Source organism: Alligator sinensis, unplaced genomic scaffold (genome assembly GCF_000455745.1).
Source record: "Alligator sinensis unplaced genomic scaffold, ASM45574v1 scaffold786_3, whole genome shotgun sequence".
Classification (NCBI taxonomy): domain Eukaryota; kingdom Metazoa; phylum Chordata; order Crocodylia; family Alligatoridae; genus Alligator; species Alligator sinensis.
In genome coordinates this window covers 325,197-336,456 of record NW_005843017.1, presented here as the reverse complement: position 1 = coordinate 336,456, position 11,260 = coordinate 325,197, and the positions used below count along the sequence as shown (strand labels likewise).

The following is an 11,260-nucleotide window of genomic DNA, read 5'->3' as shown; positions in this document are numbered from 1 at the left end:
CAGTGGCTCTGCAATGATGTCGGCCAGTGCCTTCAGCACCCTCGGATGGAGCTCATCCAGGCCTGCCGACTTAAAGGCATCCAGTTCTTGCAAATGACTCTGCACCATCTCAGGGTCTATGCATGGTAGTCTGGCGCCTTGCTGCTGCCTCTCTACAACCCCAGTAAGAGACTTGTCGTGCCCCTCACTTAGCAACACTGAGGCAAAGAACTCATTGAGGAGTTCAGCCTTGTCCCCTCTGTCCGTCACCAATTGTTTCTGCCCATTTAGCTGGAGCAACTCATCACACACTGGCAGCCTGGCTGGGTCCCTTGCTGTGTGCCAGGTTTCTTAGACTCCTGCCACTGGGGCAGCAGCTCAGAGCACCTTGGCACATGCTGGCCAGAAACCCCATATGCTGTAGAGATGGTACCTGGCCTGCATCTGCTGTGTCATTTTGAACTGCATTCAAGGAGCCTGGCCACTTCATGCTGAGTTGCCTCAGCACCTGCCAGGCAGGCAGTAGCTAAGAGTGACTTGATCACCTGCCTGCCAGGCACCCAGCGTGCTGTGGGGAGAGGCTGGCCAGGCATGCAGCAGGGAGGGACCCTGCAAGGGCTGGTCATCACTCAGGGAGGAGTCACTACCAGGGACCAGCCAGGCATCCTGCATGATGCAGGGAGGAACCTGACTTGCAGTGACAAGGGACTTAGCATGCAGTGAGGGACCCAATGCGTGGCAAGGGTCCAGGCAGTAATAGGGAGGAATCCACTGTGCAGTGAGATTCCTAGCAGCAGCAACAAGAGATCCAGCACGTGGCAAGCCTCCCAGCAGTGGCAGCAAGGGACTCAGCATGTGGTGGCAAGGGTCCTGGCAGCAGCAACAAAGGACCCAAAATGCGCTTGCTGATCAGGAATCCGGTATGCGATAAGGAACCTTGAAGTGGTGATGAAGGACCCAGTATGAGCATGCCGTTGAGGGATCTAGCACACAGTGAGGCTTCAGTCAATGGCACCAAGGGAACCAGCATATGACAAGGCATCTAACAGTAGCAAGGCAAGTAGCAGCAAGGCACCCAGTGGAGGGGCAGTTGGAAGGGTAGTACCTGGTGGAGTAGCAGGGAAAGCAGCAGAATATAGGGCCTGATTGCCACTGACTGGCCAGAATTTAAAACCATAGAAACCCATGGTAAATTCTGTGGGGTGAACAGCAGCAAGGAAGCCCCCATGACAGACCATGTAAAAAAAAAATAGTAGTAGTGGTACAAATGTGAAGATGCTAAAAGGAATGAGGTGCAACTATGATACAAATTTTAAAATGAATGTTCTAAATTATTCTGAAAAAAATAATTGTGAAGTGGGAAGAAAATATAATGCTACTGAAGCAAATATGTGTTTATAGAGATGATTTAAAAGGAAAATTCGAGACTGCTAAGTCCACACGGAAAACATTTGGGAGTCCAAAAGAAGGTCACTTTCCTGAAATTGATAGGCAAGTTGTCAAGTATGTTCAAGAAAAGAGGGAATGCCAATCACCTGTGAAGTGCTTTGACTCAAGGCATTAGAAATAGTGAAGGAATTGAACATTCCCCTTCCAAGATTCAAAGCAAGTAGTGGGTAGTATATCTAAAGGATGTGACAGTGGCTTAGCCCTGAGACTATGAACATCACTTGAACAAAAATTACAAAACTCATGATTACCTGCTATGCCAGACAGGCAATGCTGATGAGATTCCAGTCTATTTTGACATGCTGAGCAATATCACTATCCATGAGAAAGATGCAAAATCCATAATTATGAGAAATACAGAAAATGAAAAGTAGTGAATTACAGTGATGTTAGCAGTATTGGCAGATGGGAGAAAATTGCCACCTTATGTGATTTGGAAACATGGAACTCTTCCAAAATAAAAGTTGCTACCAGGAATACCGACTAGAACAAGGATGGATGTCAAGTGAACTGAGGAATGACTGGTTAGATGTGTGAAAATGGTGACCTGGGGCACTGCTAAAGAAAAGAGGATTTTTAGTGTTAGATTAATTCAGAGGGCATTTAACACCAGATGTGAAAGCAAAAATTTGGTCAGTGAATTGTGTCTCTTGTAGTTGTACTTGCTGGTATGACATCTCAACTCCAAGTACTGGATATCATAGTGAATAAGCCTTTTAAGGACCATTTACGGTGTCAGTACTCACTGGCTTTTGACAGGGAACCACACGCTTACACCTGGTGGGAAGATTAAGCCAACCATAGCACTTCTGGGGGAATGATGTCCTCAGAATCCATTATTAAAGGCTTCAAGAAGTGCTGTGTATCCAATGCCATGGATGGAACTGAAAACTGGTTTGTGGGAAGGTGAGGGAGAAGATGAGAACATTGAAGAGTGTGAGAGTGAAGATGCATGTGAATGTGACCAGTCCTAAATTCTAGGATTGAAGAAAGGAGGAGCCTTCACCAGGTTCTGGACAGAAGCTGATATAGATTAAGTTAAATTAATGTTTGAATTAAATTGAAGCTAATGTTGAATTTATGACTTATTGGTATTGCTGTAGTTTTTGTCAGTAGGTCTGTTTATAAAAATAATACCAAATTAAAATTTTTCTGCGTGTGGAATCTAATTATTGGGGGGGGCGGGTCATCTTAAGTTGAGGGTTTTTAGATTCGAGTAAATGTGGTATTTAACATGACTAGTTACTAAATGGGTTAAGATAGATTGTGAGAGGTGCATCTGGCGAACGTAGTCCGGTCCCTGTGCCCCTCTGCCAGCCTGAGCCTATGGCAGACTGCAGGTCCCAGCAAATAGTGGGAGGAAGGGGGTACCAGGGAGCAGTTACAGGGCACTGCACTCAGCAACAAAGGGACTGTTAGTGGCAGCTGCTGCTGCCGTGGCAATGCCACATGCGCAGCAAGAGCCTCAGCGCCAGGGCTGCCACAGAGACTTTGGATGGTGCACAGGTGGGGTAAGGTGCTGTGTGAAGGAGATTTCACTCCACCTGGCACCAGGTGCCATTGCAAAAGCAGCTTTTCTCCAGCCGCCACGGGAGCTCGGCTGTGTGGGGCCTGCCAGTGCTGAGGCATGGCGTGTTCTAGGGCTCTAAGCGCATCTGGCACTGCTATCTGCATGAGGGTCCACCCCGCCTGCTTGGGATGGCAGGACAGGCTGCACGGGGGGTGGGGCAGCAGGTAGTAGCCATGGGCAAGGGGGTGACATGTGTGGGAAAAAGCCAGTCACAGCTTTCCTCATCGAGGGCTGGAGGAAGAAGAGAGGTCAGTGTAAGGCCAGGAAGTGCTGCTTTTGTGCAGCATTTCTCCAGTGCCACACCAAAATGACAGTCTATTTTCTTAGCATGGTTTCCCAACTAACAGAGCAGAACACAGGCCAGTGGGTATTGGCTGAGTCCTCCCCACAGTAACATATAGAAGATGGACCCAACTCTGAGCCCGTGCATGGGCCAAGCCAATCTGGTGGATTAGCGGAAGATTCTTGCTCTCTTGCATATCAGGTCTTGCTTCCTGAAACTGCAGTACTAGGACTACTCTTGTCATCTGCATTAAAAATTGAACAACTCCAACGCTTCAAAGGAAGCCTAGCTAATTACTTGAGCTGGACAGAAGACTTACCCAAGTTTTGATTCTGACCTGGAACCAACTACAGAGTCGTTAACCAACCATCAAACAATTTCCCCTCTATCTATTCTGGCAAGCCAACATTTCTGAATGTGCATGAACATTTAGCTGTAATCTCCTGCAATATTCATATCCCTTTATCTATGCCAATTCCTTCTGTCCCTCGAGACTTGCATACTTTTCATATTAGTATTTCATTAGCATGCAGAAGCTGGTAGCTCTGTTGCCGACAGCCTTGCACAAATTGGAGAAGTGGTATCTGTATGGAGCACACGTGCAAAATACCTTTTATTCCATACGGTTCTTATTTTACCCAAGACATATTGGGTAAAACAAGAACAGACCATCTGGAAGTCCCACACTTTGAATCTGAGTGAACCCTTTAGTTTATTGCACAGCCAACAATTATTTATAATCAGCCATCTAGTTTTCCACTTCTTTTCTGCATATCCAGTGTATTTTTTTTTCCTTTGCACAATGTACATTGAATTTTGAGTAGATCTGAATCTGTATGTCATGTTTATAGGACCACAGCCCATACAACCTGTTGTTTCTCTCAGAGGTGTTAATTGGTGAGTTACCAATATTTGCAGTGGAGTATGTAAAAATTGTATGTGGCATACTTTTCCACTCAACTCCCTCCCCGCTCCTTTTTCTAGCTCTCCCCCCTCAGCTGTTGGAATCTTACAGTGTGTCTGCTACACTCACTCAGAACAGGTCTAACACAGTGGTAAAAATGCTGGTGGCCACTAGCACATCAGCTTGTGGACCCATGTTGCTGTTTGCAGTGGTAGCAGTTTTTTAAGGTGAAAAGGCACTTGTGTAGGCCAGGGCTGAGAATTTTATGTTAGCTGTCTCTAGGGAGCTCTACCACACAATGGCCCCTGTAAGTGCTGGTCACATTTAGAATACCCGCTGAAAAATTATGTCTGGCCAGAAGTAGCAGCAGGACATTATTTTTAGGGATCAGTCCTAATCTGACTGAAGTCAGTGGCAAAACTTCCTTTCATTTCTTTTCAAGATCCAGGTTGTTAATGAAGGGATTTCCATGCGTCTACATGCTGCATGGTTTGAGAGCAAGTCTTCGGCACTTTATTCTCTAGGCCAGAAAAGGCATGTAGCAGCTGCTAAACTGTTTGTTTTTTGTTTTTTTTTTCCTTTTGTGCCTGAACAGATATACGTGGAGGAGAGGGGGAGTTGTTTTGCTGGCTCATTTTAGTCAGTCTGGAGAGTCTCAAGGGCTGGGATAGCTACCAGAAACACCCAAATGCAATTAAAATTTGCTGGAAATTGGGTGCCTGATTCACTTTGGCAGCTGGTTCTATTGATTTCCCCTCAGTAAAACGAGGGGCGTTTTAAAAACTCTACATTTCACCTTCATATTCCCTTCCAACTAAACTTTTTTTTTTTTCCTGTGACTCTTTCTTTTAACTTTTTTTTTTTTTGGTACGGTAAGTAATATGTTCAAATACAATTGTCACACTTCAGTTACTCCCAAATGATCTTCCATAGCATGCACAAATACTTTCAGTTCATCTTGGTCATCTTCCAAAATACTAAAAAAAATCCTTTCTTTCTGATTTTTAAAAAAATGTTCTTGCGCTTATTTAATTATGAATAAGACATAGAAATAATAGTCCTTAATGCTGTTACTAAGCATTCAATACCCAAGTTCTTCGAGCATCTTGTATATCCCTACTCAGTTGTAATGCCTAACTTGCAGTCCAAGACCTCTTTTTCTATATGAAAATATATACTGCTCAAGAGTCTAGATTTTCTGCAGATTTCCTAGCATAGATGTTCCTCGTGTACTGCCATGTCCTGTACCAGTGGCTTTGTAACTTTAGGGCTTGGTCCTGCAATGTAGTGTGATCAATGGGAGTATGTGCAGAGGAGTCTTCACAGGGTTGAAGTAAGTGGGAAACATGCCTCAGAGCATGGGCTCCAAGTTAGAAGTGGTGCTGGAATCACCCCTTAACCCCACTGCCGCTCGTACGAGTTCATGCCACTGCAGGATTGAAAAACAGTTCCCAGCTGCTGATGCTTTAAGAGTAACAGAATCAAAGTAGACTTGCAGCCTTCCCCTTCCCTTTCCCGTTCTGCAGGGTTTGCCCCACAAGCTCCAACTTAGTTTGTTATACCACTAGGTAGAGGAGGGAAGAAAGAGAGCTGTCTTCTCTAGATTCCAAATCGATACTTCTTTTTAAACTGTCACCATTTGTAATGTGTCATGACCAACTTGATCACCATTTGTCACTTCAGAATTTGGCCCAGAGACTTCCATGGGAGATTAATGTTCCTTCACCAGGTTAGAATCTGAATAATGACTTCTAAATATATGCAGATTACCAAATCTGACTGCTGAAATCTAAAATCTGGTTTAAAAGCAGGAAATCAAGCATACAAAATATCTGTTCCTAGACCAATTTGAAGATGATTCCATTAGCTGAAACACCAGAAAATAGGCATTAAAATGGAAGGTGAGGGAAGTGAATAGAGCATAAACAAATGAATGGTGCAGAAGGGTGAGGTGTTATTAATTTGACCATATTCAGTTTTAATATGCATTTCAAAAGGATTTTTTTTTCCATGAAGATAGTTCAAACCATATTTCAGTCTTTCTAAAGAACACAGTGCAAGCTGCAGTACATAGTATGAATGCAGTGATCTCTTTAGAAATCAAAGGGAAAAAGAAAGCAGCAGTTATTCAGATCCTTCTCTTCAACAAAATTAGTTGTGACAGCTGTTTGCTAAAGGTATAATTAATGTTCTTTTAATTCAAGTAAACTCTGAGTGCCTGGAATACCTTCAGTGTAGTAGCATGACTTTGTATATGAATAGACAGGTTTAACTTATTTCTTCCAATAATAGAGTTAATATTTTCAAAAGGGCCCATTACATATCTCATACTTTTTAATGAGTTGCCACTTTTTCAGAGGTTATCTACAATATTTTAATATGCTTATTTATTTAAGAAGTTCCTGCCTTGCCTAATAAAGGTCACTTGTTTTAACACAGGCCAGAAAAGAATACTTTTCCTGAAGCTAAGAGAAAGCTATAAAAGCCATTTAAAAATCAATAACAGCATTCTCTTGGCTGCATTAATTATGGGAGGGCTAGAAGGGCTGTTGCTAGATGTGTTTAACTACCCCATACAAACTCCTTATTGTTAAGGAAAGCTAGTATGTACTGACAGCTGGATCATGGGGAAATGTAGTCTTGGCTAACAGTGGAAAGAGGGGTATTAGCATACTTTTTTGGCTATTACAGTCTATAAGTAGCTATATATTTTTCTGAACTGCTAAACTTTCCACACCAAATATGTCTTATCAGTAGGTGTGGGTGTATAAGAAACAATTATTGAGAAACCATACAGGACTTATTTTAGTTGCCTCTGAATGGAATTACTTTCCAGGTGATTTGGAATCTTACTGGTAGAACAGAATTGTAGACGCATTACTTTTTTGTATGCAGAAAATAGTAAGCCATCCAAACTACCTGCAGTTATAAAATAATTAGTCATACAAGGACAGGGAGTCTGATATAAGAATATCATGAAGATGAGATTTTGCTTTCAGTGATCTGAGAGATGCTGTGACTGAAAAAATGTTATATTTTTAGAGAATTTAGTTAATTTAAGATTATCAGGGCCTCTGTATTTGTGGAATATCATGCAAAACAAAGGAAGCTTTGAAAAAAAAAATCACATGGACACCTCTACATATGCAGGGAGTCTGTTCCAATGCACTGTAATTCCAGTGCGTTGGAGCAGACTTAATTAATCAAGTCTGCTGGAGCGTGGAAATTAACGTACTCCAGCCTCCAGCGTCATGTGTATCAGTGTCTCTTCACTGAAAAATGATGAGGTGCTTTGAACTAAAGCTCATTCGACGAGCTTTAGCTTAAAGTGCTCTGCTGTCATTTTTCAGCGCATGGACACTGAAACACATGACACTCTGGGAGCTTTTAATTAGCGCAGCTCTTGGAGCACATGCATAAATGCCCTGCGCCTCCTGGAGCATATGTATAAATGCCCATTATCATTTGGGATGGGTTTTACATGACATCTAGATTTTAATTGTTGTTGAATTAATTGTTTGATTGTTTAATTGTTGAAGCCCTCTCAATGTCAGACTGCTGATTTCTAAACTTTAAAGAATTAGGTAAAAAATTAAAAAAAACCAACTTGAATTTTCCTTGTAAAGATGGATAAATTAATTGTATGACACTGAATTAGCTGTATGAAGCTATTAAAGCAAACCTCCTTCACACCTCCTTAGTTCAGAGCACTCGGTGCTCTTTCTGGTGTTGCATAAAGCTCCGCAAGTATTTATCAAACCATTTTCTTTCTGGCCAAAGAGGATTGGACTGGAACTGTTTGGAGCCTGTGTGCCACATCTGTAACTAGCCAGTGCATTTCCATGATGTCCTGCAAGAGATGGCCCACTGAAGTTAACAGGATAATAATATGGGGTTTTATTCATTTTTATATTTAGAGAGTGAAAATGGGTGAGTGGAACCATGTAAAGGAACCAGAATTCAAGTTCCAGTATCATACCAGGCCTAGCAGTTTCATCATATCAAAATCTAAGAGTCAGTCCTAGAGTAATATTAGATTTTATTTTTTAAATAGAATTCTTGATGGAGGTAGATGCCTGAATTTATATGTTTAATTGTGTGGGTAAGCCTGATGAATGTAGTATTTTTTAAAGTAAAATATGAATAAAAACACAGCATTTATTGGTTTGGTTTACCTGACAATTCAGAACCACTGGGGGGAAAGACGTTAATTTCAACAAATAGGTACTACATTATTTGTTGAGTTTGAATGTGCATTGCAACATTTTAATTTTTTGTCTCTCCTTTTTCAAGGAAATTCCACTTATTTGGATGATCATGGACCTCCCCCTCGGAAGGTGAGCTGCTTTTTTGTTGCATTACCTATTACAATTTAAACTAAATATCTCATTGTTACTCTGAAATAGGAGTACAGTATCTTTGCTGAGTCTACACCTATGTATTGCAGAGTAGAATTTAGCCCTTTTGTTTCTCTAGTTAAAAAAATCCTTTCCTTTTCTTTTTTTTTTACTGAGGCTTTTGTTAAATATCTTGCAAAAATGAAAGTTAACTTGCGGGAAACCATGGCCAATTGAAGTCAGGGAGGCATTTGTCACTGACTTCAGTGAGGACAGGATTTCATGGATATTTTTGCGTAGCACCAACATGATGCCATCTGTAAATATGAAGCACAAATGGGAAGCACCTCTCTCCCTGGAAAATTATTGTCACTTGATAAATTGAGGATATTTTACCAAATTATTACTGCCATCATTACTTTTGTTGAAGCACTTGTGTACTTTTGGAATGACTAGCCCTCACAGCAAATCTCTTCTTTTTAGTTTCCTTTTTTAGAGCAAGTATGGAACCATGAATTTTTCTGTGAATATTTTTCCATTAATTCTATGGAAACAATGGCCATAGTTTTAAGAATGCAACACTAACTTATTTTTGTACAGCAGGCATGTCAAACTCACCCCACCCTCTGAGCTATGTCACTGTGGCGTGGCTCTTCACTGGCAAGATTTGATTGCCACAGCAGCAGTGGAGAGGCAAGTAGCAACAGCAGGGGTCCCCTGATGGAGCTCTGTGCCTCAGATTTTGGCAGTGAGCCCCACACCTATTTGCCCAGCCCTCAAATTCCTGGCCCCTTAAGGAGCCTTGTCAGCCAGACAGCACCGCTCTGATTGATTTGACACTGGCAACCCTATGGTCCCATGGATCTTGCACTCTTGGCTTCTCAGTGATTCAGCTTCAACAGAAGGGGTGGAAGGAGCCTCCATGCACACTTGTGGTCACGCTACTTTCCTGTGGAGTTGAGGTGTGGGCCTGAAATGTAGGTCTTCCACTTTACTGGGCAAGTGCTCTAACCACTAGACTATAGGGCTGAAGTTTGGGAATAGGCACCATTGCTACAACTTGTACTGCTAATTTCCTGCTGTGTTTTGTAATTAATCGAATTGCTTGTCTTGAGCAATCCAAAGCACTTTTAGGTTCTTGAGAGGTTTTACAGCTGCTGGAGCAAGGTTTATCCGGATCACTTTTGGGGATTTAAGCACATAACTTATGCTTAAATCCTCTGCTTAGAGAGAGATTTAGATCTAGTCTTAAATTTCTTTGAAAGCTGATACTGTATTTCTTGTCTAATTGTACCTGCTGAAAACAAAATAACCTCATCTTATTCCTGAAAGTGCAGTTATGAATCCAGATTATTCTAGTGATAAACAGAAATAATAAGAAGCATATTACTCATTTATAGCTTCTAGGATAAAAGAGATGAAACTAACAAAAGTTTTACATTTAGAAAGATTTATAGTTTATTTTGTCCCTGAAAGATTTCTTCTATTGTTGGCATATTGTTTGCTGCTTCTCTTTTACCTGGAAATGCTGTAGCTTCCATAGAATAAAGAACTACATATGTCCTGCCTCCCCTGTGAACCCTCAGGTTAAAAGAATAAAGCAATGCTTATTCCAGTTCCATATTTGCCATGTTTGTTTTATTACTCAAAAGTGCCTTCCTGTGCCAATGAGGAACAGGCTGTAATCTAAAATTGTGAACACATTTTTTAAAAAAGTGTCATTGAAGGGCATTTACACACGTGCTGTGGTTGGGGACAGAGGCACTTTAATTAGAGTCACTCTAAGAGCCACTCTAATTAAAGAATTAAAACACCCAGAGTGTCACGAGTATCAGAATCCCTGTGCTTAAAAATGGTGGCAGGGACGCTTTAACTAAAGCTTGTCAAAGTGCCCCCACTGCCATTTTTCAATGCGGGGATGCTGATACACGTGATGCTGGAGTGTGCTGGAGCACGGTGATTACCATGCTCCAGCAGACTCAATTAATTGTAATTACAGTGTGTCAGAGCAGCCTTACTGCATGTGTATAGGTGCCGAAAAAGCGTACTGAGTTTTACATGCCAAATTAATAGGGCTGTGCGGTCAAAGTGCCCCCACTGCCATTTTTCAATGCGGGGATGCTGATACACGTGATGCTGGAGTGTGCTGGAGCACGGTGATTACCATGCTCCAGCAGACTCAATTAATTGTAATTACAGTGTGTCAGAGCAGCCTTACTGCATGTGTATAGGTGCCGAAAAAGCGTACTGAGTTTTACATGCCAAATTAATAGGGCTGTGCGAGGTTTCATAGATTCATAGATTTATAGATGTTAGGGTCGGAAGGGACCTCAATAGATCATCGAGTCCGACCCCCTGCATAGGCAGGAAAAAGTGCTGGGTCTAGATGACCCCAGCTAGATACTCATCTAACCTCCTCTTGAAGACCCCCAGGGTAGGGGAGACCACCACCTCCCTTGAGAGCCCGTTCCAGACCTTGGCCACTCTAACTGTGAAGAAGTTCTTCTTAATGTCCAATCTAAATCTGCTCTCTGCTAGCTTGTGGCCATTATTTCTTGTAACCCCCGGGGGCGCCTTGGTGAGTAAAACCTCACCAATTCCCTTCTGTGCCCCCGTGATGAACTTATAGGCAGCCACAAAGTCGCCTCTCAACCTTCTCTTGCGGAGGCTGAAGAGGTCCAGGTTCTCTAGTCTCTCCTCGTAGGGCTTGGTCTGCAAGCCCTTAACCATATGAGTGG

General features: G+C 42.2%; 1 protein-coding gene across 1 annotated transcript in view; it reads left to right on the top strand.

Moving 5' to 3' along the window:
- Positions 1–11,260, top strand: part of UST (uronyl 2-sulfotransferase) — a 328,787-nt gene that overhangs the window by 105,673 nt on the left and 211,854 nt on the right. Inside the window, exons 2-3 of the mRNA XM_025193114.1 lie at positions 5,869–5,914; positions 8,479–8,522. The gene's annotated coding sequence lies outside the window, so the exon portion shown is untranslated. The remainder of the gene's footprint in view (positions 1–5,868; positions 5,915–8,478; positions 8,523–11,260) is intronic.